This window comes from Ovis aries, chromosome 3, assembly GCF_016772045.2.
Source record: "Ovis aries strain OAR_USU_Benz2616 breed Rambouillet chromosome 3, ARS-UI_Ramb_v3.0, whole genome shotgun sequence".
Taxonomy (NCBI): domain Eukaryota; kingdom Metazoa; phylum Chordata; class Mammalia; order Artiodactyla; family Bovidae; genus Ovis; species Ovis aries.
In genome coordinates, this window is record NC_056056.1 from 70,296,944 (window position 1) to 70,320,508 (window position 23,565).

Sequence of the window (23,565 nt, forward strand, 5' to 3'; positions counted from 1 at the left end):
CAGTCCAGGATTATTTTTTATATTTAGATGTTATGTCTCTTTAGCCTCCTGTAACAGTTTTTCAGTCCTTATCTTTTATGATTTTAACATTTTTGAAGAGTTCAGGCAATTTGTTTTGTGAAATGTCTTTCAGTTTGGGTTTCTCTCATATTTTTTCTTGATAAAGTGCAGGTAATGTATTTCTCCAGGAATACCACAGAAATGAAATGATAGTGCATTTTATCGGGAAGAAAATGATCTGTTACTGATGATATTAATTTATAAGAATGTTTTCAATATGTGATATATACTGTTATGAAGATGTTTCATGGAAGCTTTGCTGTAATACGATTTGCATTTCCTGAGGGGGAGATAACTTTTATATAAAGTTTCTTTTTTCTTTTTTCGCCGCATTCACATGTGATCCACCTTGAATATTCTGTACAACTGCATAGAAAGCTGAAGCTTTCATTGAGGCTGTATTGTGTGCAGTCTTTATTCCCCTTGTTATCGTAAAAAAAATCTAACATAGAAACGTGAACAAAATGAATTAAGGCCTGTCAGAGATAAAGAGTTCAGAGTATTAAAAGAGGGAAACAGAAGTCACCCTGGGATGACAGGGGAAGATATCATGTGTAGAGTACTGTATTAATAGTAACAATAATACTTATTTATCAGAAAAGTGTACTAAGCCCTGTATCAGGTGTTTTAGATGAGTTGCCTTTATTTTACACTGTGATTCTATGAAATATGTACTATTATTATTTCAACTCTCGCAGATGAGGCGATGTAAAAACATTGTATTTTAGAATCAGGAGTGCTGTATATAAGTTTTGATCTTGCTGTTGCTTCTGTATTGGTTAGAATAGCGTTTCCTGAGTTGATTCAGTGAGCTAATACATGTTCATTGACAGAAGGATTCCAGATCATCATACATTTGAGAAATGCTATGTCTTGTATTCCCCAAGGCAGAAAAACAGAAAACAGTAGCCATGTAGTTTTATGTGTCTACCTAGTCTGTATCCACTGTGCTCCATGTTATCCTATTTTAGTATCTTCATAGTTCTTATCACTGGCTACAGTTATTTATTTGCTACTTTGTTTATTGACTCCCCTTATTAGAAAGAATGTTCCATGAGAGCAGGGATTTTATCTTGTTCACTCTCCTAACTCCCGAACTTAGATCAGAGGCTGGGATGCCATAAAGTGAAAGTGAAAGTTGCTCAGTCGTGTCCTACTCTTTGCAAGCCCATCAACTATACAGTCCATGGAATTCTCTAGGCCAGAATACTGGAGTGGATAGCCTTTCTTTTCTCCAGGGGATCTTCCCAACCCAGGGGTCGAACCCAGGTCTCCTGCATTGCAAACAAGTTCTTTACCATCTGAGCCACCAGGGAAGCTCCTACTAAATATAAATATTTAGTGATTTATATTTCAGGATATAGTTAACTTGCAATTTTTATGTTAATGGAGGAAGAGTGATCAAGATAATTCAAACCAATGAATAACTTTTAATCATTTACTTTCAGTAATTTATTAGGATTTATTTACCTTAAATTAATCCTATAAATTCTATACTGCTAAATAGGATTTACTTAGTTTCTTGGACAGCAAATTTTCCACCCTAATTATGTTTTGTATCGGGTAATACAAAAATATTTTGACTGAAGCAGAGATTTTAAACCAAGGAGATGTCGTACATGGAGTACTTCTACATGCTCAGGTACTGCATCAGTTGTTTTAGATTCTTGTTTGGAAGTAGGGAAGTAGAGTATTTTTTAAAAAGGAAGAGAAAAGGAAAAGTACAAGCCTGAGCTTTTGCAAAAACGTAGTGATGTAAATGGATATATGACTCTCCAGTTAGGTTTTTTTTTTTTTTAAATTTTTTATTGGAGGATAATTGCTTTATAATATTGCACTGGTTTCTGTCATATATCAACATAAATCAGCCACAGGTATTCATATATCTCCTCCCTTGTGCACCTCCCTCCCATCTCCCACCCCATCCCACCCCTCTAGGTTGTCACAGAGCGCTGGGTGTACTTCCTGTGTCATTGAGCAAATCCTCACTATCTGTTTTACATATGGTAATATATATGTTTCAATGCTATTCTCTCAAATCATCCTACCCTCTCCTTCTCCCACTGAGTTCAAAAGTCTGTTCTTCATGTCTGTGTCTCCTTTGCTTCCCTGCATGTAGGATCGTCAGTATCGTTTTTCTAGATTCCATGTATATGTGTTAATAATTAAGATATTTGTCTCTTTCTGACTTACTTCACTCTGTACAATAGGCTCTAGGTTTATCCACCTCATTAGGACTGCTGGGAATGCATACTTTTTTTATAGCTAAGTAATGTGCAACAGTTAGAACTGGACATGGAACAACAGACTGGTTCCAGATAGGAAAAGGAGTACCTCAAGGTTGTATATTGTCACCCTGCTTATTTAACTTATATGCAGAATACATCATGAGAAACGCTGGACTGGAAGAAACACAAGCTGGAATGAAGATTGCCGGGAGAAATATCAAGAACCTCAGATATGCAGATGACACCACCCTTATGGCAGAAAGTGAAGAGGAGCTAAAAAGCCTCTTGATGAAAGTGAAAGAGGAGAGTGAAAGAGTTGGCTTAAAGGTCAACATTCAAAAAATGAAGATCATGGCATCTGGTCCCATCACTTCATGGGAAATAGATGGGGAAACAGTGGAAACAGTGTCAGACTTCATCTTTTTGGGTTCCAAAATCACTGCAGATGGTGATTGCAGCCATGAAATTAAAAGATGCTCACTCCTTGGAAGGAAAGTTATGACCAACCTAGATAGCATGTTAAAAAGCAGAGACATTACTTTGCAAACAAAGGTCCGTCTAGTCAAGGCTATGGTTTTTCCAGTGGTCATGTATGGATGTGAGAGTTGGAGTGTGAAGAAAGCTGAGTGCTGAAGAATTGATGCGTTTGAACTGTGGTGCTGGAGAAGACTCTTGAGAGTCCCTTGGACTGCAAGGAGATCTAACCAGTCCATCCTAAAGGAGATCAGTCCTGGGTGTTCACTAGAAGGACTGATGCTGAAGCTGAAACTCCAATACTTTGGCCACCTTATGCGAAGAGTTGACTCACTGGAAAAGACCCTGATGCTGGGGAGGGATTGGGGGCAGGAGGAGAAGAGAGTGACAGAGGATGAGATGGCTGGATAGCATCACTGACTCGATGGACATGATTTTGTGTAAACTCTGGAAGATGGTGATGGACAGGGAGGCCTGGCGTGTTGCGACTCATGGGGTCGCAAAGAGTCGGACACGACTGAGTGACTAAACTCAACTGAATGTGCCATTATATATCCTCATGGATGATTGGATGGCATCACCAATGAAATGGACATAGCTTGGACAAACTCTGGGAGATGAGGGACAGGGAAGCTTGGCATGCTGAAGTCCATGGGATTGTGAAGAGTTGGACATTACTTGGCAACTGAAGGACAACAATGTTCCCTTGTATATGTGTACCACAATTTCTGTATCCATTCATCTGTCGATGGGCATCTAGGTTGTTTCTATGTCCTAGCTTTTGTAAAAAATGCTACAAGGAACCTTGGGGTACTTGTGTCTCTTTCATTTATGGTTTTCTCAGGGTATATGCTGAGCAGTGGGATTGTTGGGTCGTACGGTAATTCTGGCTTCTCAGGTGGCACTGGTTGTAAAGAACCTGCTTGCCAGTGCAGGAGACATAAGAGATGTGGATTTGATCCCTGAGTCAGAAAGACCCCCTGGAGGAGGGCATGGCAGCCCACTCCAGTATTCTCTGGAGAATCCCATGAACAGAGGAGCCTGGAGGGCTACAGTCCGTATGGTTGCAAAGAGTCAGACATGACGGAAGCGACTTAGCACGCACATACACACATGCGTGGTAGTTCTATTCCTAGTTGTTTTTTTTTTTTTAAGGAATCTCCTTACTGTTCTCCATAGTGGTTGTATCAGTTTACGTTCTTACCAACAGTGCAAGAGTGTTTTCTTTTCTCCACATCCTCTCCAGTATTTATCATTTGTAGATTTTTAAATGATGCCCATTCTGACAGATGTGAGGTGATACCTCGTTGTAGTTTTGATTTACATTTCTCCAATAATGAGCAATGTTGAGCATCTTTTAATGTGTTTACTCGCCAGTTGTATGTCTTCTTTGGAGAAATATCTGTTTAGGTCTTCTGTCCATTTTTTTGATTGGGTTGTTTTTCTGGTATTGAGCTGCATGAACTGCTTGTATATTTTGGAGATAATCCTTTGTCAGTTGTTTTGTTTGCAATTGTTTTCTCCTGTTCTGAGGATTGTTTTTTAATCTTGTTTATTTTTTCCTTTGCTGTGCAAAAACTTTTAAGTTTAATCAAGTTCCGTTTGTTTACTTTTGTTTTTATTTCAGTTACTCTAGGAGGTGGGTCAAAGAGGATCTTGCTGTTAGTATGTCAAAGAGTGTACTGCATATATTTTCCTCTAAGTGCTTTATAGTTTTTGGCCTTACATTTAAATCTTTAATCCATTTTGAGTTTATTTTTGTATTTTGTGTTAAAAAATGTCCTTGTTTTATTTTTTTTACATGTAGGTGTCCAGTTTTCCCAGCACCATTTATTGAAGAGGCTTTTTTCCATTGTATAATCTTGCCTCCTTTGTCAAAAATAAGGTGCCCATAGGTGTGGGGATTTATCTCTGGGGTTTCTGTCTTTTTCCATTGGTTTGTATTTCTGTTTTTGTGCTGGTGCCATACTGTCTTAATGACTGTAGCTTTGTAGTAGAGTTTGAAGTCAGGAAGGTTGATTTCTCCAGCTTCATTCTTCTTTCTTAAGATTGCTTTGGCTATTCAGGTTTCTTTTGTGTTTCCATACAAATTGTGAAATTTTTTGTTCTATTTCTGTGAAAAATACGATTGGTAGTTTGATAGGTATTTCACTGAATCTGTAGATTATTTTGGGTAGTGTAGTCATTTTCACAGTATTGATTCTTCTGATCCAAGAATATGGTACCTCTTTCCATCTGTTTGTGTCATCTGGAATTTCTTTCATCAGTGTCTTGTAGTTTTCTGCATACAGGTCTTTTGTCTCCTTAGGTAGATTAATCTCTTGGTATTTTACTCCTTTGGTTGCATTAGGTGTCTCTTAAGTTAGGTGATCTGGGCTCTAGTGTCTGCTCTGCACTGTAAATAATAAGACAAATTTTAGTAATCTGCTTTGCTTGCCTGTATCTTTCTCCCTCTTTTAAATAACTGTAGTGATCTGTGTTTCACTCTATAATGGAAGAGTCTTTTTTTAAAAAATTTAATAGAAAATCCAGAACACTTCAAGGTTTGAACCAAACTATAGATGATAATTTCTAGATGAGGAAGAGTGGTTGGATCACCTGGACTTAAAGTGAGAAAGAGGAACTGCCCATGTAGTATAGCTTCTTTCCCCATCTGTAGAGTTATCTTCCAAAGTTGTTCATTGCTGAAACTTTGGAGTATGTTGCCTCTTCCCCCAAGGGAAGCTGTATTCTCCTTGCATGTCATTGTACCTATCCTGTGGCTCAAAGTGAACTTAAACTGGAGGATCAATGGATAGAAATTTAATACAGAATTATGAAAACTGCGGGTAGCTGGAAAAGTCATCAGCATCAACGGTGTGTCACTATTGTTGAACTGAAGGCTGAACGCAGAGAGTTAGAAAATTTATTACTCCACTGTTTGTAATGGGGATATCTTCCTGTATAGAACTCACCAAGATTTTCATAAAATTGAGTTTGGAAGGCAGATTTTCAGTTTGATGGCAGTAAGACTTAAATTGAGAAAACCCCACAAGAAAGGGGAAATTTACCAAACATCTCTGTATCTTGTTCTTATAGAACATCATTTGCTACATGCAACTTTAAGTTTATGTTTAACAAGGAGTCTGCCCTTTATTTCTTTTTTTTTGCCTTCTTTCCCAGCTACTTTTCCCTTGCTTCATAAATGCATTCACAGTAAGTATTCTAAACTGCTTTGGAAATAAGAATACCTTTATTTATAAATATAGAAGATTCTAAGTGAAAATATAGCTGATTTTGAAGGAAATAGGTTTTCTCTTTATTTTGCTAAATTTAAAACAACACTGATAAATTGGAAGCTAAAATCCAACCTACTGTGACTTCATAGGACAGTTTTCTGTGATAACTGCACAGCATGCCGTTTTGGCTTTTGATGGACCATTTTTCATTTTTTGTTCTTCAGAGTCTGCTTGGTCTGTGTAACCTTCAACGTTAAACATAACCTTCAACATATTTATTAGTAAAGTGCTTTATAAACAGTGTTATGTGAGGCTGCCTATTTCAATGTGTATGTTTGCTCAGTCATGCAGCTGTTACAACCCCATGGACTGTAGCCCGCCAGGCGCCTCTGTCCATGGAATTCCCCAGGAAAGATTATTGGAATGGGTCGCCATTTTCTCCTCCAGAGTTTCTTCTTGATCCAGGGATTGAACCTGCCTCTTCTGTGTCTCCTGCGTTGGCAAGAGGATTCTTTATCACTGAGCCTCCTGGGAAGAGGTGCCTATTTCAATATTAAATATATAAAATATGTCATACTTAAGCTCATGTGGCCTGTCCTTTGATTGTGTTGGTATATTCTAGAGTTGAACAAACCAACCTAGATTTCATTTTTCACTTGTGTTTTCGTGGATCAGTGATCATTCATAGAGTTATTTTTTGAGGTGCTATGAATTTTGAGGTTTAGCATTCATATATTTAATATTAATTAAACTTAATCTTTGGAGTTATTTTTAGATCTTTAAATAGAATGATTAATCATCTTTCTCAAGGATTGTAACCTTAGCATTTTTATTTGAGGGCATGTTCTTGAAAAGAGAAGTTTGAGTTTTCTCAGGTTTGAAGTATGGCTGTTCACTAAAAGGTTACATTTTTAAAATGTTAATTTCTTGTTCTGTTTACTTTCTTGATGTAAAATATCATACTCTTTTATGTTTTAAGACTTTATCTTTTTGTTCCATAAGGTAAGCATACTGGCATCTTAATGCTTTCATTTTATTTTTTCTTATAGTTCAATGATTAAATAGCTTAGAAGTTTATCAGCAGTTATTTTGCCATGATTTTTCCAGTCTTGCTTGGTTAACTAAATTCTTTTCTTTAAATGAGTCATCTAAAAGGACCCATGAAGATAATGTTCCTCTAATTCTTTCATATTCATAGTTGAATAATGATTTTATTTATTTTTAAATTATTTTTGACTGTGTGGCTTGACTTGTGGGATCTTAGTTCCCCAACCAGTGATTGAAATGGGCCCTCAGCAGTGAAGTGTGGAGTCCTAACTGCTGGACCACCAGAGAATTAAATGATTTTATATTTGTATAGCAGTTTAATTATGTAAATTTGGGACACATTTTTTTGAGAAACTTTGTAGTGGATATTTATTATGTTCTAGAGTTGAAGTTGGAGGCCTCTGATTTTCTACTGTTTTTAGTGGCAGTATTTTGTTTCTTTCAGAGTTTTCTGAGACATGAAATGCTGTTTCAATATTTATTTTAGTAAGTCTTTCTGTAATTATATCTTTAAATATTTATTCTGTTATTATGATGGTCTTCTTGGGCTCCAGTTATTTGTTTATTGTTTGTCCTTTTTCATATCTATCATTTAATCTAAACCTGTTTTGTTTTTACTTTTCCTGCTTTGTTCCTTTTCAGAAATGTCTGTTTTCTTTAGTATTTTTTACAGCTTCAATTGCATTTCTATGATAACTCAATTTTTCCCAGGTCTTTTCTAAATTGTCCAGGTTTATATTACATCAGCTATTATCTAGTTACCTTTTACCTGAGCACTTATGTCTCAGTTCATTTCAGTTCAGTCGCTCAGTCATGTCTGACTCTCTGCGACCTCATGGACTGCAGGACGCCAGGCCTCTGTGTCCATCACCAACTCATGGAGTTTACTCAAACTCATGTCCTTTGAGTCGGTGATGGCACCAAAATCTCATCTTGTGTTGTCCCCTTCTCCATCCATCTTCAATCTTTCCCAGCATCAGGGTCTTTTCAAATGCCATGATCTTAGTTTTCTGAATGTTGAGTTTTTCAGCCAACTTTTTCACTCTCCTTAACTTTCATCAAGACGCTCTTTAGTTCTTCACTTTCTGCCATAAGGGTGGTGTCATCTGCATATCTGAGTTATTGATATTTCTCCAGGCAATCTTGATTCCAGCTTGTGCTTCATCTAGCCCAGCATTTCTCATGATGTACTCTGCAGTTAAATAAGCAAGGTGACAATATTCAGCCTTGATGTACTCCTTTTCCTATTTAGAATCAGTCTGTTGTTCCATGTCCAGTTCTAACTATTGCTTCCTGACCTGCATACAGATTTCTCAAGAGGCAGGTCAAGTGGTGTGGTATTCCCATCTCTTTCAGAATTTTCCACAGTTTATTGTGATCTACACAGTCTAAGGCTTTGGCATAGTCAATAAAGCAGAAATAGATGTTTTTCTGGAACTCTCTTGCTTTCGATGATCCAGTGGATGTTGGCAATTTGATCTCTGGTTCCTTTGCCTTATCTAAAAGCAGCTTGAACATCTGGAAATTCACAGTTCACGTATTATTGAAGCCTGTCTTGGAGAATTTTGAGCATTACTTTACTAGCGTGTGAGATGAGTGCAATTGTGCAGTAGTTTGAGCATTCTTTGGTATTGTCTTTCTTTGGGATTGGAATGAAAACTAACCTTTTCCAGTTCCGTGGCCACTGCTGAGTCTTCCAGGTTTGCTGGCATATTGTGTGCAGCACTTTCACAGCATCATCTTTTAGGATTTGAAGTAGCTCAGCCTGAATTCCAGTCACCTCTATTAGCTTTGTTTGTAGTGATGCTTTCTAAGGCCCACTTGACTTCACATTCCAGGATGTCAGGCTCTAGGTGAGTGATCATACCATTGTGATTATCTGGGTTGTGAAGATCTTTTTGTACAGTTCTTCTGTGTATTCTTGCCACCTCTTAATATCTTCTGCTTCTGTTAGGTCCATTACCATTTCTGTCCTTACTGAACCCATCTTTGCATGAAATGTCCCCTTGGTATCTCTGATTTTCTTAAAGTGATCTCTAGTCTTCCCCATTCTATTATTTTCCTCTATTTCTTTGCACTGATCACTGAGGAAGGCTTTTTTTTTTTTTTAATCTCTCCTTGCTGTTCTTTGGAACTCTGCATTCAAATGGGTATATCTTTCATTATCTCCTTTGCTTTTCACTTCTCTTCTTTTCACAGCTATTTGTAAGGCCTTCTCAGACAGCCATTTTGCTTTCTTTGGATTTCCTTTTCTTGGGGATGATCTTGATCCCTGTCTCCTGTACTATGTCACGAACCTCCATCTGTAGTTCATCAGGTACTCTATCAGATCTAGTCCCTTAAATCTATTTCTCACTTCTACTGTATAATTGTAAGGAATTTGATTTGGGTCATACCTGAATGGTCTAGTGGTTTTCCCTACTTTCTTCAATTTAAGTCTGAATTTGGTAATAAGGAGTTCATGTTCTGAGCCATAGTCAGCTTCTGGTCTCGTTTTTGCTGACTGTATAGAGCTTTTCCATCTTTAGCTGCAAAAGATACAATCAATCTGATTTTGGTGTTGACCATCTGGTAGTCCATGTGTAGAGTCTTCTCTTGTGTTGTTGGAAGAGGGTGTTTGCTATGACCAGTTGCAAAACTCTATTAGCCTTTGCCCTGCTTCATTCTGTACCCCAAGGCCAAATTTGCCTGTTACTCCAGGTGTTTCATCACTTCCTACTTTCTCATTCCAGTCCCCTATAATGAAAAGGACATCTTTTTTGGGTGTTAGTTCTAGGTCTTCATAGAACCATTCAACTTCAGCTTCTTCAGCATTACTGGTTGGGGCATAGACTTGGATCACTGTGAGGTTAAATGGTTTGCCTTGGAAACTAACAGATTATTCTGTAGTTTTTGAGATTGCATCCAAGTACTGCATTTTGGGCTCTTTTGTTGACTGTGATGGCTACTCCATTTCTTCTAAGGGATTCTTGCCCACAGTAGCAATGGTCATAATGGTCATCTGAGTTAAATTCACCCATTCCAGTCCAGTTTAGTTCCCTGATTCCCAAAATGTCAACGTTCACTCTTTCCGTCTCCTGTTTGACCATTTCCAATTTGCCTTGATTCATGGACGTAACATTCCAGGTTCCTATGCAATATTGCTCTTTACAGCATCAGACCTTGCTTTTGTCACCAGTCTCATTCACAGCTCGGTGTTGTTTTTCCTCTGGCCCCGTCTCTTCTTTCTTTCTGGAGTTATTTCTCTACTGATCTCCAGTTGTGCGTTTTTACACCAGCTTCATTTTTCTCCTTTTAAAATTTACAACAAAAGGTTTAGCCACAGTTTTCATTCATTTTCTGGCAGTATTTTTATAATAAGAGTTTTGTGTTTTTGTTGTTGTTTTGGTCTACCAATAGTTTTCCCCATAACTTTCTTCCCCCTTTTTGGTGTCTTTAATAGATGTGTGCTTGTTCCTTTTTGATAACTTATCGGAAATGTGAGATTTTGCTCAGGTTTCACCTTTGTTTCAGGAGATTTTCAATAAGACGGAGCTTGAGCCACATTCCACACTGGCTAATTTTCCTTTTGACTCATGGTTTTCAGAGAAGGTGCTGGCGACCCACTCCAGTACTCTTACCTGGAAAATCCCATGGACGGAGGAGCCTGGTAGGCGGCAGTCCGTGGGGTCACTAAAAATTGGACACGACTGAGCGACTTCATCTTCACTTTTCACTTTCATGCATTGAGGAAGGAAATGGCAACCCACTTCAGTGTTCTTGCCTGGAGAATCCCAGGGACCTGGTGGCTTGCCATCTGTGGGGTCGCACAGAGTCAGACACAACTGATGCAACTTAGCAGCAGCAGCAGTATGGTTTTTGGGTGTGAATTCATTTGTTGTTCAGTTCCTCAGTCATGTTTGATTCTTTGTGATCCCATGGACTGTAGCACACCAGGCTTTCCTGTCCTTCACTGTCTCCCAGAGTTTGCTCAGACTCATGTCCATTGAGACAGTGATACCATCCATTGTTCTCATCCTCGTTTGTCTCCATCTCCTACTGCCCTCAATGCTTTCCCAAAAGCATCATGGTCGTTTTAGAAAGGGCAGAGGAACCAGAGATCATATTGCCAACATCCAGTGGATCATGGAAAAAGCTAGAGAGTTTCAGAAAAACATCTATTTTTGCTTTATTGGCTACTCCAATGCCTTTGATCATGTGGATCAAGACAAACTGTGGAAAATTCTTATAGAGATGGGAATACCGGACCACCTGACCTGCCTCTTGAGAAACCTGTATGCAGGTCAGGAAGCAACAATTAGAACTGGACATGGAACAACCGGCTGGTTCCAAATTGGGAAAGGAGTAGGTCAAGGCTGTATATTGTCATCCTGTTTATTTAACTTACATGCAGAATGTATCATGAGAAACACTGGGCTGGATGAAGCACAAGCTGGAATCAAGAATCCTGGGAGAAATATCAATCACCTCAGATATGCAGATGATACCACCCACAAAGAAGAACTAAAGAGCCTGTTGATGAAAGTGAAGGAGGAGAGTGAAAAGTTGGCTTAAACCTCAACATTCAGAAAACTTAAGATAATGGCATCTGGTCTCATCACTTCATGACAAATAGGTGGGAAAACAGTGGAAACAATGACAGACTTTATTTTTTTGGGCTCCAAAATCACTGCAGATGGTGACTGCAGCCATGAAATTAAAAGATGCTTCCTCCTTGGAAGAAAAGTTATGACCAACCTAGACAGCATATTAGAAAGCAGAGACATTACTTTGCCAACAAAGGTCCGTCTAGGCAAGGCTATGGTTTTTCCAGTGGTCATGTATGGATGTGAGAGTTGGACTATAAAGAAAGGTGAGCACTGAAGAACTGATGCTTTTGAACTGTGGTGTTAGAGAAGACTCTTGAGAGTCTCTTGGACTGCAAGGATATCCAACCAGTCCATCCTAAAGGAGATCAGTCTTGGGTGTTCATTGGAAGGACTGATGTTGAAGCTGAAACTCCAGTACTTTGGCCACCTGATGCAAAGAGCTGACTCATTTGAAAGGACCCTGATGCTGGGAAAGATTGAAGGCGGGTGGAGAAGGAGACGACAGAGGATGAGATGGTTAGATGGCTTCACCGACTCAATGGACATGGTTTTGGGTAAACTCCGGGAGTTGATGATGGACAGGAAAGCCTGGTGTGCTGAAGTCCATGGGGTTGTAGAGAGTCGGACATGACTGAGTGACTGAAGTGAAGTGAAGTGAACTGAACTTTTCCAGTGAGTGAATTCATTTAGTCATTATCTTTCACTGTTTAGTTGGTGTAGGCAGTTGTGGGAAGCTTCACTTCCGTGCTAGCCCAGACAAACTACTCCTACAAATGTAGCATGTTTGTGTTATTCCTTATTTAGACCCAGCTCTTGTGACTTTGAGATCTCAACTCTGTCCATAGGTATTCTTCCTTCTAGTTAATGAATCTTATCCCTCTGTTAGACATTTATGTTTAATCCCTCAGAGGGAGCCTCCGTCCCACCTCTGAGAAGATTACTTTGCCTGCTACTTGTGAGATGTGCGGTTGACACTTTCTCCCCTTCCTCCCACAGGTGCCTTCGATTAACCTCTGTTTTGAAAGCTCCTACCTATTTTTGATCTGAAGTTTTAGTGGGATTTGTAGTTTTGCTAAAAATGCAGGATGTGTTATTTCTTATTTTTTTTGCTGATTTTGGATTAATTGCTCTTTAATGCTTTCTAAGAAGAGTAAGGGCAACTACTTTATTCACAATATTAAAATTGGAAGTCCAGATTTTTAAAGTAAGACAAAAATTCTTGATGTCAGTATTTTGTATAGTTTAATATTCTAGTGTATGGTAGAAATAGACTTAAATGAGGCATTCCTCACCGCATCCTGCTCATACAATGCAATCTCTGTTCTCTTTAGATACCATAGACCAGTGCTACTCAGAAATGTCAGTCTGTTGATAAGGGGCTTGAGCCATAATGTAAATCAGTGATTTACATTTGTACAACTTCCTTTATCAAAATAGTTTTCTTTCAAGAAAAATGTCAGTGGAACTAAACAATATGTTTTAAGGACATAACTGATTTACATCCTGGTAAAAATTTCTCATTTTGTTGAGGACTGATAACAGTTGGTAGATCAACAGGCTGTGAACTGTACTGAGTAGCACTGCTGTACAGTGTGGATGTGTGGCTGTCAGGAGGAGTCGTTACGTAGTTAATGCAGTCGTTCCTTTATTTATGAGTATGATTGCCACTGGCCAGTTGTGTAATGAATGTCACTGGTTAGCATGGCTGAAATAAAAGTGTTGCTTCTCTATAATTAGGAGTCCTTGGGGTGAGGTATGTTTTGCCATATACTTTTTCTCTGCTAGGGACTCCTCAGTGTAGTGATTTATTTCTGTAAGCCATACTGTGGAGATCATGCAGAGGTAGCTCCTATAAGGAGGATACTGCTTTATGAGAATTTCAGGAATGTGAATTGGATAATTATAAAGAGTTGTAGAATTCACTGCTATAATTCTGGATGAATATGTAAATTTAAAGATGTGCTGTGTAAAATGTTTCAGCTCTGTTGGTAGGGAGACATGTGGAGAAATAATAAAATAATAGAATTTTAGTTTTTTGTCTCCTAAGACTTCCAAGTGATTGAAAGATGTGCTTTTCTGGATGTGGTCTCTGTTGTCTAATTGCCCATTTGACTTCTCTATATCAGAAATAGAGACATATCATGGAATCAGGTACTTTTCATAAGCTTTGTTATTAATATATTCCTAACATAATAAACTTTGTCCACGAGGTCATGGTTTTTCCCATCAGTATACATTTTAAGATTGTTAAAGACTTGGGAGACACCAGGTCCTTTATAAGAAGTGAACTTTCGATTATAACTTTAGAAAGAAATTTTCTAGGCAACAGAATACTACCTTTTAGGCTAAAGATTGGCTCCTCCTGTGGCTCAGCTGGTAAAGAATCCGCCTGCAATGTGGGAGATCTGGGTTTGAACCCTGGGTTAGTTTTGTTTGTTTTTTAATTTTATGTCAATTTAGTAGTTCTCCCTTATCTGTGGAGCATATGTTGTTCCAAGATCACCAGTGGATGCTGGAAACCTCAGATTATACCAAACCATGTGTGTACTGTTTTTTCCTATAAATGTATACCTATGATAAAGTTTAACTTAAATTAGGCCCAATGAGAGATTAATGGGCTTCCCTGGTGGCTCAGCTGGTAAAGAATCCGCCTGCAATGCGGGAGACCTAGGTTCAGTCCCTGGGTTGGGGAGATCCCCTGGAAAAGGGAAATACTACCCACTCCAGTATTCTGGCCTGGAGAATTCCATGGACTGTAGTCCATGGGGTCGCAGAGAAGTTGGGCACAACTGTGCGACTTTCCCTTTCACTTCTCAGACTAAAGATTCATGGCCAAGACGCATTATCGAAGTATATTTGAATATATAGGGAAAGTGCTTGAAACTATGTATATATCTTTAATGGGAAAAACTTACTTTATAACTGTTCTGATTATAAAATTTATTTTTTTGCTTCTCCAACTTTATTTTTTATATTTGAATTTAATTTTTTTAATACTACAAACATTTTGTTTTGAAGTATAGCCAATTAACAATGTTGTGATAGTTTTATGAATGGTGAAGGGACTCAGCCATCCATATATATGATTCCATTCTCCTTCAAACCCCCACCCCCATCCAGGCTGGCACATAACATTGAACAGAGTTCCATGTGCTATACAGTAAGGTTTTGTTGGTTATCCTGTTGTGATTATAAAATTTAATTATGAGATAAATACCTGTGGGTAGTCCAGCTTACCCAGTGACATTTTTGAAGTAATTTTCCATCTTTGCCAGTCACTTTATTGAAGTGAAAGTTTGAAACTAACGTGCCATCAGTGGAGTTAGTATAGTACTTTGCTGTCCTAGGAATAGGTAATCTTAGAAAAACATAAAATCTGAGGTCATAGAATTCGTAGGATGGATTCACAACAGTGGAAAAAAATTTATTTTTCTTTGCTGTCTAGATTCTTCTCTAGTGCCACCAGATGTCAGTGTAATCACAGGACCAGAGAAATACACAGTCGATAAAATTGTTGCAAATATCCTTTTTTGCTTTGTGAAAGAGATAGGGAAAAAGTTCACTCAAATTAGATAAGCAATGGAAATTATTTTATTGTTGAGTTATATAGAAATTTGAAGTGCAAAATGGAGAATAGATGCAGAACTTTAGAGTGTAGATGCAGTTAAAAATTCATGTACAAATCAAATGTACTAATATGATATATAGGTAATCTCTGAGACTCCTCAGAAATCACCAACCTGTTGCTATAAGTGGAGGAGATGGCCAGCCTGTGGTTAAACTGTTCTATACAGCCTTACTGATCATGATATTTCTCAGTAGAATTGCGGTCAAAATCTGAGCCTCAAGATGAAAGAGTGTATTTCTAGCTTGTAGACATAAAACTCAACTCACTACGATTTTTGCGTTCGGTACAGAACGTGTCTACAGGAGTTCCTTAGAACACAGTATCACTTTAGGCATTTTTCCAAAAGAGCATTCAGTAGGATAATCACATTTTTAAAAGTCCTTCCTTTAGAAATTTAAGATTTTAAAATTTAAAAAATTAAAAAAAATAATTAAAAGCAAAAAAATAAAAAAATAAATAAATAAAAGCAGAGACATTACTTTGCCAACGAAAAAAAAATAAATAAATAAAATCACTGTGGGGCTGGTGCACTGAGATGACCCAGAGGGATAGTACAGGGCGGGAGGTGGGAGGGGGTCTCAGGATGGGGAGCAACACGTATATACCTGTGGCAGATTCATGTTGAAGTATGGTAAAACCAATACAATATTGTACAGTAATTAACCTCTAATTAAAATAAATAAATTTATATTAAGAAAAAGAAATTTATTCTTTGATGAATGCTGCATTGAATAATGATCATTGCTTACTATTTTTAGTTTGAGTTTCTTATTTCTAGATGTATTACTTACATTTTATGTCGCTCTTTGTTTCTTATCCTATTTCTCCCAGATGAGAATCCTGTGTTGAGTCCTCGTGTTCATGAAGTCTGTGTGTGGGCCTTGTGACTGCACTCAGTGTGCTCCATGCCTCAACTGAGTTTTGATTTTGGTTAGAAGTTTTATGCACGGCTGCTTCCATTTCCTTGATTTCTTCTTTTCAACAATATTTGATATTCAGGTTATGTTATCTCAGATTACTTCTTTTTCCCTCTTAAATACAGGAAATGGAAAAACTGTGTTTCTTCAACAGTATAAATGTCTCCCTAGAAATTATTGCAGGAAATGATGTTATCATATCATTTTTGCTTTCTTAGACTTCAGTTTGTACAATTTCTTCAGCATAGTAGTCTGACCTGTTGTGGGAGGAGTAGTGTCCCTGTCCTCAGAGCTTCTGGATTTTCTTTTCTGTTGTCTCAGCTAGAGTCTTATAGACGAAATCTGTTTGGATCGAAAAAAGGAAACCCTTTCTCCCCTTTCTCTGTGTACCTCGGGCACTCTGAGCTCTGTCTTCAAAATGAGATGTTTTATTTCATCTTTATTCTTTATCCTTGAACTCTAGTCCTTGTTGGATGACAGTGTAATATCAGATCCTCTGATTCTACTTTCTTTTTCTCTTTGAGAATCCACAGTACTTTTCCAGGTTCCAGAATTACTCATTTCCTTTCTCTCCTTGAACACCTGTCTCAAACCATAGGAACCACAACTAATGGCCTGGCTCCCTGTCCACATTGCCAGGCATGTATCTTGGAGGTAGAGATGCCTAGTATTCTAGGTTAAATTCCAGTTCAGTTAAATTCTAAACTCTAGACCAAAGCTGTCCTCTGGAACTTGCTGCTGCTGCTGTTGCTAAGTCATTTCAGTCATGTCCGACTCTGTGTGACCCCATAGACAGCAGCCCACCAGGCTCCCCCGTCCCTAGGATTCTCCAGACAAGAACACTGGAGTGGGTTGCCAATTCCTTCTCCAATGCATGAAAGTGAAAAGTGAAGGTGAAGTCGCTCAGTCGTGTCTGACTCTTCATGACCCCATGAACTGCAGCCCACCAGGCTCCTCTGTCCATGGGACTCTCCAGGCAAGAGTACTGGAGTGAGGTGCCATCGCCTTCTCTGATGAATGAGTCTACCTATTTGTAAAAATGTGACTAATGAAAACAGTGCAATCACTAGGTTATTACACTGTGCGAATTCAGTTGTCAAGAGGAAGCAACTCTATAAATCAGCGGGAAGGAGCCATCCAGACTTTGCCCTGCCGAACCATTTCTGGGCGATGATTAGACAGGTTCTCATAGATGATATACTGTGTGCAGAAGTGCTGATCAGAATCAGGTTTGGCATGGTATGCGACTGTATTGATGGTTAGAGTCACATCACTGTCTGGCTTGGGCTTTCTAATGAGGATCTGGCCCCCACCGGCTGCAACAAGCTTAATAAGGTTGTCCTTTGGATGGTGTTTGAAGGTTCCCCCAAATATAAGTAGCATCCATCAGACAGCTTTGGCAACAGCTGTTCTCTGTTGAACCTGCTTTTCTGTGGTCCTTCAGGAATTTCATACTTTCTTGCCTGTTCACATTCTTTGCTTTATAGACATACTTTCACCCATTCAAATGTTAGGATCCAGTATCCACTGAGAATTCCAAGCATACATTTCAGGGTGCTTTGAACTGTATCACCAGGAACAATGAGATGAGTTACTGTACTGTCAAACTCAGCACATTTTTTAGCCTTAAGAATCGTTGCAATCTCCAGAAATGAGCAAGAATGGAGTAGTGACTCCTGAAAAGACAGTCTCTGCAAACTATCTTCCGTCCAAGAAATCCTTGCCATCAGGTTGTAATGGGAAGCTTGGGCATCACGATAGAATTTTCAGTCCTGTTTCTAAGAGATGCAGAAGCAGCAGTCAGAGCACTGGTGGAAACTCTGTTAAGCAAACAGTGCTCTCAGAAAACAGGCCATTGCCTGGTTGTTCTTTACCACCTTCGAACAAACTTAAAGTTGGTGATACGTTAAGGAGGAAAAGCCGTACTATGTTGGTTGAATCCATTAGCCTTTCACCAGGTATGCCGCCTTCTACACTGAACAGTCCAAATTACAGATGAATGATGTGTAGTCCCTCAGCAACAAAGCTGTGGCCCATTAGCCTTACAGCTGTGAAGAGAAATCATCGAGGAGAGACTTTGCTCCATATTGCTTCGATTAAGGGCGACATCCCTTCCGTTGAATACCTGTTACAAAGTGGAAGTGACCCAAATGTTAAGGATCATGCTGGGTGGACACCATTGCATGAAACCTGCAATCACGGGCACCTGAAGGTGGTGGAATTGCTGCTCCAGCACAGGGCGTTGGTGAACACCACTGAAGAATGGGCATGTGGACATTGTCAAGCTGTTACTCGCCTATGGAGCCTCCAGGGAGGCAGTCAACATATTTGGTCTGCAGCGGGTGGATTATGCAGACAGTAAAAATATGAAATCGCTGTTGCTGCTACCGGAGAAGAAGGAATCATCATCAACTAGCCATTGCTCAGTAGTAAACACTGGTCAGCGTCGGGATGGGCCTCTTGCACTTATAGGCAGTGGACTTTCTTCTGAACAACAGAAAATGCTCAGTGAGCTTGCAACGATTCTTAAGGCTAAAAAATGTGCTGAGTTTGACAGTACAGTAACTCTTGAAAGTGTCCTGAATTTGTATTGTCCAATCACTAGCCTAGTGTGGATCTTGAACTCTTTGCATGAGGCTAGTTTGATTGAGGTACTCAAATTTTCATTTAATTTTAATTAATCAGATTTAAGTATGGCTGCTGGCTTCTGCATTGGAGAGTGCAGCTCTTTGTACATCCTTAAATGAGCTATGGTCCTCTTCTGTCTTTGAAATGTTGGTCCTCTTTGCAATAGTATGTAGTACTAGGTGGGTCCCATGTAGAGAGGTGAGGGAACAAAGAAAACACCAGCTTATCCTGTCCTTTGCTTATCAGTGGGATGGTAGAAATTGCAACTGAATTTCCCTCATTACTCTCAGTTGATTAGGTGATTATCAGACTTGTGCTCCAAACCGTCTAAAGAAGTGTCTTTAGGTCTGTGAAAACTTTGACAGGAAGTGGAAGGACCGAAAAAAAAAAAGCATAAAGGTTCTGTGTTAATAAGCATCTGCCTACCTATAGACCCAATTCTGTTTTTTGGAAGAAAGAAAAATTGGGCAAGTGAATGACTGTTCATGAGGAGGTGACCATGCAAAGAAAGAGGATTATGGGCTTTGAATTCCTTTTTTGAATGGGAAATAGTGTATATGTTTGTAAGACAGATCAGTTATGGCTGTGGAGGAGGAAAGTTAAACATAAGCATTTATTAAACTAATAAAGCGGATTTGTGGGTGATTATCATGGAGGAAATAATTCAGACAGTAAATTGGGGAAACCTGAGAGTCTGCACTCTCATTGTGAAGGGGACCTGAATATGCAGTTCTCGTGGTGCTGGTGATGGTTGTTGCAGTTAATTGGGTTGTTGGTCAGAAGGATTGATTCTGCATAGGGGACAGACTCACCTTAGGGCACATGGAGTGTTGGTGACCAGTAAGAGAAGTTTAATCAGAGGTCTGAATAATTGAGGTAATTTTAATTATGGCCTAATTCCTCATGATTGAAAAGCTAATAACCTTCTGAGTATCCAGTTTGTATAGTTTGTTAAGAAGAGAAGTTGACCAGTAGTTTATCAGGAAGGGGGTAAGGGGACTGAGGGAGGGAAGAAGGAACATTTATTGAGCACTTACTGTATTTACTTATATTAATTATTTAGTCAAAATGAAAACCCCTAGGTAAGTAGATTCTTCTTATTTTGTAAGTGTGAGTGAGGGAATAACTTGCTCATAGCTGGGCAGAGTGCCTGACTACACAGTCTGTGTTCTTTCCATTACAGTTAGGACACCATTATGATCCTGAATTATAATTCAGATGTGTCTGAGACATCTGAGCATTTTTGTGAGATGAACCAGTACATGGCAGATTTGGGGGTAGAATTAATGGTTTTCAGGTGGAGATTTTTATTTGCATGACTGGGAGGTAGGGGGGCTTTTGGGAAACATGGGTATTGAAGAACAGCCTGGAATTCATATTTGAGCCCTGTAGTGAGAGGAGCTGAAAGCAGAAGGTGAAGGACCTATTTCTGTGAGCGGCTCTGAGAGGCACAGGGTTATTAGTGGCCCTACTCTGTAGGAGGCTTAGGGACAGAACATGTTGAAGGTTAGGGTACAGGGCATCTTCTCCAAGGGTGCTCAGACATACAGCATGTTGCCTCTACAGTGGGACTGCAGGGAAACCAGCAGTACTTTGGCATCTCGCATATTCAGAATTGGGAGATAAGCCTATGGCCTAGGTGACATTCTCATTGGCACTATGCCAGTTATAAACTTCAAATGGCCTTTACAACTGTGAACCACCAGGAAGGTGTCTCAGAGCAGATGACAGGTTTAGGAGACTAGAAGTCTTTGTGGGGGTAGAATTTGTTAGGTAATGCAGTTTCCATACTATGCAGGTGGGGCCATGAGCTGGTGAAAAATACTAAAAACTTTTATTGTGAAGCATTTAAAATGTATTTGAAAAGAGAATATAGTGAACTCCTGTGTAATGCCAGCCAGTTATAGCTGTTATCAGCTTGTTTCTTCTGTAACCCCAATGTCAAGATTTGAAATTTTAGTTTACAGTTAACATGACTTGACTTGTACCCAAGTTAATGAGTCCCAAAGGAACTCAGAACAAAGACAGTGTTACGTTTTGTTTTTTTATTCATATCTCGACTACTTTCAAAGAGAATTTGAGGTAACTGATGCTTAAGGTAAGAGTAAACATTACACATCTACCAGGATGGGTAAAAAAGGAAAGATTGAAAATGCCGAGTGTTTATGAGGATGTGGACCAACCGGAAGATAGAATGGTGGGAGTGTGAATTTGTTTCAGCCACTTTGAGAAACTGTTTGGAAGAATTTACTAAAGCTAAATATGTACATATTTTCTGTCCCAACAGTTCCGTCCTTAGGAATATATCCAAAAGTAATGTGTATCAGTGTTCACTAAAAGTGACATGTACTAGAATATTCTTCTTGTTGCACACTCTTTAACAGCCCCAGACAGAAAGCTATCCAAATAGCATCTACCAGCAATAGAACGGGTAAATAGTGTTCTGTTTACACAAGGAAATGGTACACAGCAACCAAAAGGAGTGATCGGCAACTGGAGGCAATAATATTGAAAAATCTTATAATGTTGAACCAGAGAAACTAGATATAATAGCGTTCAGATCTTCCTCAACTTAGGAAAGGGTTACATCCCAGTAAACCCACTGTAAGCTGAGAATGTTGTAAGTTAAAAATCCGCTTAATACATGTAGCCTACCAGACGTCATTGCCTAGTCTAGCCTACCTTAAATGTGCTCATAACATGTTCAGTAGCCTACATTGTGCCTTTCATTAGGCACAAACATCTCACACAAAGCTTATGTTATAATTTAAAGTGTTAAATGTCTCATGTAATTTATTGAAACTATACTGAAAGTGAAAGACAGAATGGTTGCACGTGTATCATTTGTTCATCCTCGTGACTTGGTGGCTGGCTGATGGGGAGCTGCAGCTTGCTGCCACTGTCCAGTGTTGTGAGAGATGGTTATACCACATGTTGCTAGCCCAGGAAAATATCAAAATTCAAAGTGCAGTTTCTTCTGAATGTGTCTCCCTTTTACATTATCGTAAAGTCAAAAAATTGTTGTTGAACCATCTTAAGTTGGGGACTGTATTTTCTGGCTCTTTACAGAAAGTTTGCTGACTCCTATTCTTTTTAATATTACCGGGACTAGTTGAGGGAGTCCTAACTAATAGCTGGGAAGCCTGGTCTCCAGTCTGATAGGCATTAGCTCTGTGACATTGGGCAGATCTCTCAACTCCTCAAGATTTATGTTCCGAACAAGCAGGTGATGAGCTGTGCTCCTAAAAGTTGCTACAAATTCATTTTTCCTTAAAAAAAAATAAAAAATAAAAAAGGCAAAAACACCTAACTTTTTGTCAAGGCTTACAAAATTTCACGTCTTTCTACCTTTGTTGCTTTATTTCCTCTCCTGACAATCTTATTATTCCTTACATATACTCAGCTCTTCTACCTCACTGCCTTTATACTTCCTATTTCCTGTTTGGAGTACTCATCTTCCACTTTTTTGCATGCTTACTGCTTCTTGTCTGTCATTTCTCTGTTCAGAAGTTTCTGTATCAAAGAATAATGTCTGTCTCATTTTCTACCATGGTATTCTCCCAACCAAGTACTAACCAGGTCCGAACCTGCTTAGCTTCCAAGATCAGACCATAGCATTCTCAAACTCAGTTACTGCCTGTTACTTTACCTAGTAAGTTTCACTTGGTTTTTCCCCATAAAAAGAAATTTCACAGTTACTTTTGTCAGAATTTATTTTATCAATGTGCTAACTTACTATCAGTCCCACTAGAATAGAAGTTCCATGAAGGCAACTATTTTGTAGGTTGGTTGCTTTCTATGCCTCTCGTGCTTATTACTGTCTTTGGCACGGTTGAATGATTGGATTAACTATTTACTATTGCTGAGTCTTAAAGGACATGGTAAAATGGCCAGTTTTCTTTTGAATGCAAATAAGAGCCCTGGACTGGAATAGGTCAGTTTTCATTCCAATCCCAAAGAAAGGCAATGCCAAAGAATGCTCAAACTACCACACAGTTGCACTCATCTCACATGCTAGTAAAGTAATGCTCAAAATTCTCTAGGTTTCAGCAATACGTGAACTGTGAACTTCCAGATGTTCAAGCTGGATTTAGAAAAGGTAAAGGAATGAGAGATCAAACTGCCAATATCCGTTGGATTATTGAAAAAACAAGAGAGTTCCAGAAAAACATCTATTTCTACTTTATTGACTATGCCAAAGCCTTTGACTATGTGGATCATGATAAACTGTGGAAAATTCCGAAAGAGATGAGAATACCAGACCACCTGACCTGCCTCTTAAGAAACCTGTATGCAGGTCAGGAAGCAACAGTTAGAACTGGACATGGAAAAATAGACTGGTTCCAAATAGGAAAAGGAGTACGTCAAGGCTGTATGTTGTCACCGTGCTTATTTAACTTCTATGCAGATTACATCATGAGAAACGCTGGGCTAGATGAAGCACAAGCTGGAATCAAGATTGCCGGGAGAAATATCAATAACCTCAGATATGCAGATGATACCACCCTTATGGCAGAAAATGAAGAAGAACTAAAGAGCCTCGTGATGAAAGTGAAAGAGGAGAGTGAAAAAGTTGGCTTAAAGCTCAGCATTCAGAAAACTAATATCATGGCATCTGGTTCCATCACTTCATGGGAAATAGATGGGGAAACAGTGGAAACAGTGTCAGACTTCATCTTTTTGGGCTCCAAAATCACTGCAGATGGTGATTGCAGCCATGAAATTAAGACTCCTTGGAAGGAAAGTTATGACCAACCTAGATAGCATATTGAAAAA

The 23,565-nt window shown here is 38.9% G+C and overlaps 1 protein-coding gene and 1 pseudogene across 4 annotated transcripts in view; one reads left to right on the forward strand and one right to left on the reverse strand.

Annotated features, from left to right (window-relative positions):
- The window catches only part of ASB3 (ankyrin repeat and SOCS box containing 3), a 107,171-nt gene that overhangs the window by 40,504 nt on the left and 43,102 nt on the right, over positions 1-23,565 (forward strand). The window lies entirely within an intron of this gene.
- On the reverse strand, positions 15,199-17,888 carry LOC121818963 (BRCA1-associated RING domain protein 1-like; annotated as a pseudogene).